This window comes from Acanthopagrus latus, chromosome 19 (genome assembly GCF_904848185.1).
Source record: "Acanthopagrus latus isolate v.2019 chromosome 19, fAcaLat1.1, whole genome shotgun sequence".
In the NCBI taxonomy this organism is placed as follows: domain Eukaryota; kingdom Metazoa; phylum Chordata; class Actinopteri; order Spariformes; family Sparidae; genus Acanthopagrus; species Acanthopagrus latus.
The window spans coordinates 12,348,575-12,357,245 of record NC_051057.1 but is presented as its reverse complement, the minus strand read 5'-3'; positions in this window follow the sequence as shown (position 1 = coordinate 12,357,245).

Below are 8,671 nucleotides of genomic sequence, written 5' to 3'. Positions count from 1 at the left end.
CTCCATTCATGCTGACAGCCTGCCTTTAGAATAAAACTCTCCACTGAGGATGCAAATCCAAAGGTATCAGGCGGATCAGACTCTGACTCACTGACTACAAATCCCTAACATAACAAATGCCTCCCCGCTAACAGAAGCCCGCTATGCTAATTTGCAGATGGCGAATCATCAACCACGAGGGCCAGCAGCAACCAGCGCAGCGCCCGATCGGGATGGATGATGGAACGCGACGTGATGGATGCGTGTCTCCAAAACCAGATTTTCGAACATTCATTTTGGAAACTCAGAAACATTTAAGAACCCAAATTGTTTGCTCGCCCCGCCGCTCATTAGTCCTCTGTGTTGTCTTTGAGACAATTTACATCAAAAACACGACAAATGATTTTCCTCCCAGTGTTCTTTAACGACCGCAGAGTGTAACTTTATGGGGCGTGACTAAGGCGCTTCTTCTTATTAATGCTTCTGGTCAATGGCCTCCATCACAAAAGGAAAACAGAGGATCAGAGGAGCAGGAGCAGCTGAGTGAGGGAGATTTATGGAGCGACCCTGGCGGTAGTGGAGCCATATCAAACAGTACTAACCGCAATCAAGCCTTATGAAATGGCTGAGCGTCAGGCAGTTCTCACAGTGAAATACAATACTAATATCACCCCTGCTGAGGGGGAAAGGAGGTCGGAGTGTTTCACTGACTATTCAAGAGTACTTACACCGACTGTGAAAGTTTTAATGGACACGCACAAAGCAATATATTACAGCAAAACTCTCGCCAAAATGCAACCTTTATTTGTGAATGTATATGAGTCAAACCTTCGTGTAAAAGCATAATTACAACAAAAGAGGGACTTCTGAGATTTACCGTATTTTCGTTTTCAGGTCAAACTCATTTTCAGTGGGAGTGCTACGGGCACTTTTACGATAGCATCAAAATCGCTATTTTGAAAACACTAAGAAGACTCAACACAACATGAAACTTTGTCAGTAGTACCACCAGGGTCTCTACACGTGAACACGAGCATTGAGAACATTGTTTGTGTACACAGAGTTTACTAAAAAGAAGGTTTTTGAACAACTCACATTAGCAGTTGCTTGTTCCGCTAGCTGCCGTCCTGTCAGTGGAGAGGTGTCGATTTCCAAATGCTTTTACAGGAAGGTTTGACTCGGGTACATTCACAAAAAAAAGCCTAGGTTGCATTTTGGTGAGAGTTTTGCTTTAAGTCAGCAAGGTGTATTTCTTTCCAGTTTCATCACACACTGACTCTGTTACTAGATTCACATTGTTCTAAGTGGAATGTAGCTATTATTGGATTTGACTGATGAGGCACAAATTACTACAGTAAGTATAGAATTAACTCCCGACTGCATATTAACATAATCATCTTGTTAATCCATCTCCCATTATGAATATTAAGGCAGTTATAATTGACTAAGGTTCCCAAAGCAAGTTTATTAACAAGGCATCAAGCTCAACATGTTGAAGCGATGTGCTTGGAGCTGTCGCTAGAGCGATACTTCATACATAAGTAATGAAGTGTAGAGTTTGGAAGTAGTATTTTTTTTAGTTTTTTTTCCAAAACTGAAAATACAAGACCTGTGTTAACATATGTACTGTAACTGACATGTAAAAAATGAAATTCACATGTGGAAGTCTCCATTCATGTGTGAAAAAAGCCAATGACTCGCGTCCAGTTCACACGTGACATTATTTTCTATTCACATTTTAACGTTTTAGTTAAAATTGTGATTTTAAGGCCAATTTCACATGTGGTAAGGATTATCACACTGTGTGTCTGTCTGTTCCAATGCAACCTGCACAGTTAGCATGTCCTGCTAATGATCTTGTTAGTTCCAGTAGTAACCCAGCATAGTTTTCAAGGAAATTGTTTTTTTAAAAAATGCCTATTTACAATAAAAGAGCCACTTTATACTAAAAAAAAACACACACACACACACACACACACACACACACACACACACACACACACACACACACATAGGAAACATACAGTTTGAAAACACAAACAATAAAGCATAAATCTAATGTGTAAGCTGGGTGGCCAAACAATTAGGCTAAAGTGAACTCATCTTACATTTTTCCTTGTAATATTCAAAGGACAAGGTCGCTCTAACCAGCATTATAAAAAAAAAAACACACACACAACTGTTAAAAATACTGAGGATCCAAAGGCAAAACACTGAGGAGGCAGGCAGGGAATTGAATTAAAGCCGTAAATCAGAGTCCAATAAATACAAAATACAAAGTCCAAGCAAAATAAAGGCTGGCAACAAAAGGCAACAAGCAGAGAGGGGCAAATCCAAGAATAAAGAGCTTCAAGTACAAACTGAAGAAGCACTGGGAACACAGGCAGGGACAGAACAAGTGAACTGACCGAGAGAGTAAGAGACGAACACAAGCTCAAACAGACTGATTAACTAATGAAACGTGGGTGGAAAAAACAGGGGAAAAGGCGGGAAAAGGGCAAAAGGGAGGAAGTTAAAAGCAAAGACATGACACGTGAGGAAAGAATTTACTAAATAAACCAGGAAACAATAATTAACTCAGAAGCCCAACAAAAAAAAAATGTTCTTAAAACCACTGAGGGGAGAGAAGAAGGCTAATAGTTGGGGTGCTTGCCGTAGCCTTGCTTCCCATAAATAAAAGAGTCCGACTCAATATTTGCTCAACATTAGTCTCCAATGCTAGAATAGAAAATCATTGTCAATAAATCTCCAAAAGAGCAAACATTTTACCAAAACACCCACAGTCCCCCACTGCTTTCTTTATTCCAATTACTTCTATGAAGGTGCCGATTATTTTGCCCGGAGCATTCAACTTTTGCCAGGTTTTTGGTATGTATGTAGTCATCAAGCACAATTAAAAAAAAAAAAAAAAAAAAAAAAAAAGTTTCACAACGAGATGGCCTGAATGGTTAAAACGTCAGCCGGGGACACTGTTTTCAATTAAGTCATGGTGCTGACGTTAGCCTAATTAGCTTCAGTAGATTTCAGGCAACAACAATGGGCAGCGTGAAATCAAAGATCCCTTGTTTCAAAAATAACCAGCATTATTAGCGGCAAATCTGCCCCACTTATCGTCAGGTTTGTTTTGAGGCACAGATAACCCGCAGTTAGTATTCCTGTTAAGGTCAGGCATGCTGTATGAAAGACAGAGATAAACAAACATACAGGCATTGAAGTCAGCCAAATAAAAGGATTTTTCCAAGCAAACCAGCTGCATGCTTTATTAGTTGTAGCAATTAGCATAGCGTATGCGTGTGAGTTGTTTGCTTCTTCCACCTTTGATGAGAGTGTAGCCCAACCAAAGATAGTGAGAAAGCGAGACGTGGAGGAGAGGGCGAAGTGCGCGTGAAGCACTGTAACCCTTTGTTATTTTCCACTCCGCTCCCATGAGGCTTGGTTCCCATTTCAATTAATCTCTAATCAAACTGGGAGCGGCGAACATGATCTGATTTGGCCTCTTCACATTGGGACACTCTAATCAGTTTCCCCATCCAAACAGGATTTGGAGGGAGGCCAGAGGACAGGCACCTCCTCTGCTGTTGAGATTGTCCTTTGAGATACTATCACATGCTGTGACACGTCCTACCCGGCGACTCCCGGTGTGTCTTTTGCAGAGGGCGGTGTCACCACGCGTAGTTAGGCGACTGTAAACTTGGAGGCAAGGTGAGAGAGAACGCTGGAAGTATTCCGGCAGCGTTATCTGTCCTCGGGCGACTCGGTGGCTCTTAAGTTTGTACAGCGGCAGATATTGGGGGACTGGTGCCGACTGCATAATGTCTGAGGAGAGGAGAGGCTGTAAACAAAATCTGATATATTATTCACACCTTTGCAAAAAAAAAAAAAAAAAAAAGGTGTCCACCCGGTACCTGATGCTGTGATATACGGTGACACCTCACATCTGCTAGCTAATGAGTCTGAGTGCAACAGGGCCATCTCATCAAGGGCATCAGGCGTTGCCCCACCGCGGGACAAGAGAAGAAAACAGCAATGCCTTAAGGCCCAGCCTCTGCCGCAATAAAGAACAACAGGCAGCTGCAAAGCACCAGGAGAGCACTTAGATCAATCCATTAAGAGGCTGAGACGCAGCACGGGAGAGGAAATAAACACAGTGTACAGAGGAAAGTGGAGTACAAGAAAGAATTAAAAGTAAACCGAAAGAGACATGCAGGAGGGAAGGAGGAAGCGATGACGAACGCGAGCTTGTGAGGCGAAACGTTACAGGAGCAGGGAGCTGAAAAGATTCGCCTCCTCAAAAAAAAAATGCCGGGCATGTTAATTGACCCACTCCCGCTCACATTTTTCCAGGTGCAGAGAGGCTTCAAAGCAATATTCAAAAAATATTTCTCCCAGCATGCAAGGACGCAGAGAGAGGACAGAGGATGCATTTTTCTATTATAGCAGGAGACATACCGGAAGATATGAAATAATGCAACCTTTGGAGGTGTCTGCTGGAATTTGTGCACCCTGTCTTGTAAATTATGTCGACCTGAGGTTAATTTGGTTGCTCACTGCCCCCTGGAGGTTACTGCCATCATTCAGATGTTTAATAACCCGGGCTTCATGTCCAGATTTTCTACAGTATTAATTACTTTGTCCATTTATGGGAGGGTACATTTTGACATATAACTGACTCTATCATGCCAATAAAACTCAATCTAAGTGCGGCACATTTATCCTTTACCTTCCTCATGCACTGCAACGCTAAAAGCCATGGCTTAATTTAATATTCATGAATGAATGTGCCGCGATTAAATTCTGCATTTTGAAAAAAAAAGGGGCATCGTGAGGTGTTAAAAGTTTACGACTAAAATCCTCGGCCGCTTCGTCGGGACTGTGTGGGTGCCACTGCTGCCAGCAGAAGCGAATAAACCCACAAGTGTCACCGCATTTGCATTTAAATGTTGCTGAATCTCGACGGGTGCACGGGAGCGGATGACATCTCCTTTTTCCCTGACAGAGCCTTGCCTGTTTGTAACAAACAAACAAACAAACCAAAAAAATCTGTGTGGTTTAAAAAAAAAAAAAAAAAAAGTTCCAATTTTAGCAGAGAATTGTGTAGGTACCTGTTTCTCAGTAAGACGCTGTTTGAGAAAGTAGGTTGTGGATATTGGATTTCTGGAATGGCACTGAACAGGCGTGCAGCTATTGGCACGCTGTGCAGGTCCAACCTGTTGTCACTGCCAGGTCTTCAAATAACAACTTTTTGTTGCTCTCCCTTCGGCATCTGCCGACAAAAAAACCTTTTCCAGCTCGTCTTTGACGTTGTGACGGACGCAAGTTGGTTCCATTGCGGCACCAATCTTGGCAACGTTTGGGAAAAGATGATGGTTTTGGGCTGAAATGAGTACGCTTCGTGCATGATGAAAGTTCATCCAGCCCCAACCTCCTCATTCACAAGACTCCCTTGCTCTTTCAAACTCATCATACGGCCTCACCTGACTCTCTCTGAGCATCTAATATTGCCGTGAATGGCTTTGAAAGCCTGGAACAGTACCTCCCATAAAGACACTTAAGATACCTTGTGCATCTGGAAAGGGCTTCTCACACTGCACTTAGCCCAGGGCTAAAAGCATTCTTAGAAACTTATTAGCCTCACGCTAAGCCTAGGATGTTGCACTGCAGGCATCAGATTTAAATGCCAACACCACAGAACCAGTAGTATTTGGGGAAAATTGTCCCTGTTTATGTGAAGTACTCAGTCATTTGGTGACCTCGGTTGTGCACAAAGGACACCCGAACGCACACATGCGTCAACACATGCAGCCTCCCTGTCAACCCCACTAACACTGACACAGAGTCACCACGGCTAAATTCAGTCATTACTGAGGAGAGAGTTCGTGGCAGTGTGTCCTCGCAGGGTGCAGCAGCGTGGAGCTTTCCTCTTTCCGTCTATCCTTTCAGTCAGTGCGGCGTGGCGCGCTTCTCGTTGCATTTGGTGCGCCATTTAAAATAATAGCCGTACTTCAAAAGCACGCAATCGGAGGCTTTCAGTGCATTTCGGCCTGAAGGGAGCTGTTAGCCCGACGCCCAAGAAAGCTTTAACGACGGCACAATCCAGAATGGGCTAAAAGCAACTTTAGCAGAGGGGTCGCCGGCCCCCCGCTCCTGGAGAGGTTAGCCCCGATTTTGCGGAACGACAGCGGATGGTGTGAGACGCTTTGATGTGTGGCGACCTTGGTATGAGAGCGGTCTCGCAGATCTTTGGTCTGAAAGTCTAAAAGTTACGCCAGGTGAGAAGTCTCAGAGTTCTCAGCTGCACTGAATTCTGTAGCACCAAGGGTTATTGTTGGTGGATAAACTTTTATTCGTGCCTCTTTTGTGCCAGACTTGCCCTTGTGTGACTGTTCATTGTGTTAAATGTGGAGCCTTGGAGCACCTGACATGCACCGCAGATGTTTTATGCAGCTGGGAAATATCTTCAGCCTTATGCTCTGTGTGCAATTCAGCACATGTAAAAGGTATTTCAAGTCGCCCTAAGTGTTAAATCATTTTAAGGTGAACTTTCTTTTAAGTACAGGGAGCTCACACACACACGTATTGTTCATTGTGCGGCTCTTACGAGTGGTCGTGTGCATCAAAGCGTACTTCGCCTCTCATAAAGTGCTACGGAAAACAAACACCCACTTCACTCAACTCTCCAAACATGAAGCATGGAGGGAGTGCAAGTAAAGTGAGCACCTCATTTATCAAACCCCAGTTGGCCACCGGTGGGTGGGCATCACTGTCAAAAGGCCAATTAACAAGAAGCCCATTGCGAGCACCGCAGAGCAGCACAGGAGAGAGGAACCATTAGCAGAGATTCATCATTAGGAAATAATGGGACCAGAACAGGAAACACGTCCGCTGCTTCAAACGCTGTCAGACATGAAGGCTATTTCCAGCTGGAGAAGAGGTGAGAGGATGGTGTGTTTATCTTATGATCTTAAATTCTTGTGATGAATTTTACTTCACTCTCTTCCATTCGTTTTTTTTGTGTGTGTGTGTGTGTGTGTGTGTGTGCGCTGCATTTGTGCAGGCATCGCCTCCGAGGACATCTCAATTACCTGAACGCTGTTCAGAAATCAGCTGGAGCGGCTGCTCCATCTCTGCGTGGAGCTGGAGCTGCGGCGTGTCCACCATCTCTCCCTGTCTTCAGCCGAACATTTCAATAGCGGAGGAAGATCTCCAGGCTCAGACATGAATACGGGCAGCAGGAGAAAACAGGAGGATTTCGTGCAGCGAGCGATCGATGCAGCCCGGAGAACTTCTGCTGTGAACAGAGATGAACCGTGGTGCTCAGGAGCAGACAGAGGTTTTCACTGTTTCGGGAGATTGTGTTTTTGTCAGTTTTGTTTATTCAGTGCAGAGAATAATGACTCACAGAAACCCTTTGGCACAGGTGGAGGTGAGGGATTTTTGGGAGAACAGGCCTCGGCATTAGTTTGTATTGAACGCACGTTCAGATGAAGCTGTCTGGAAAAATAGTTTGTGGGCTGAAGATGTCTGAATTTCTTATTGATTTAAACTTATCACTCTCACAAAGGTGCAGCAGCAAACAGAGCGCGTCAGACAGTCTTTTTCTCTTTCTAGTTCTTCTTTCATGATTACCTTTTTAGTCTTCATTTGTATGCACGATGGAAACTTTATGGTAAAAGGCACACAATACCGGAGCTCACAGGATATGTGCTGGGGAACGAAAGAAGCTGGGGAGCTCTACAAAGTCTTCCTCCTCTTCAATCAAGTGCACATCACAGTGCACAACAACACACAGCAAACGTAAACAACAAGAAGTGATAAAAGAAGCTTCAAAGAGGGAACTGGGATAAAATGGATCAGAAACATGAGCAGCCGAGCTAGAATCAACACATTGGACCTAGAAACATCAAAATGTAATATAAAGAGTGAAAAGGTGAATGACAAACTGAAAAGGTGAATGAAAAATACAAGGATGGGAACTAAAAACATAAATAGGGAACTAGAAACATAGAAGGTGAATGGGAAACCAAAAAAGGGAGCTTAAAACACGACAAATCAAAATACAAATTAAGAAAGGGAACTAGCAAATATTAAAAGATAAACTGGAATTTCTCAAAAGGTCAAACAGATCATTAGAAACACTAAAGGGAACTAAAAACACAAAAAGAGAACTACAAACATGTACGAACAATCAATCTTGAGACATAACTGGAAAAATAGAAACATTGAAACGCAGCTAGAAACATTAAAAGAAAGGCACTTCAGAATTAAAAGGGTAATGAGAGTGAAAATATATATAAGAAACAAGGGACCTAGAACTAGGTGAACTGGAACAGGAAAAGGAAGCTAGAAAAGTGAAAAATCAAATGAAGAAATTCTAATGGGAGTTATAAATATAAGAGAAACTGGAAGCACAAGAAACATAAAACAGAGAACTAGAGACACTAAAAGGGGAACTAAAAACAAAAAAAGGGGGGACTACAAACATAAATTAAAGAAATAGAAACACAAAAGATGACTAAAATCATAACACTTCTGCAGAGATACGGAACAGGATACATCTGCATATTATTTGTGAATATATCCTCTCAGATTTCCTATCAACTTATCTGGATGGTGCAGAGGCAAAAACACCCGTCAATTACCTTCAAATCTTTGATTCAAGTCTTGTGTCCGGCTACCAACTTGGAAGACGCAG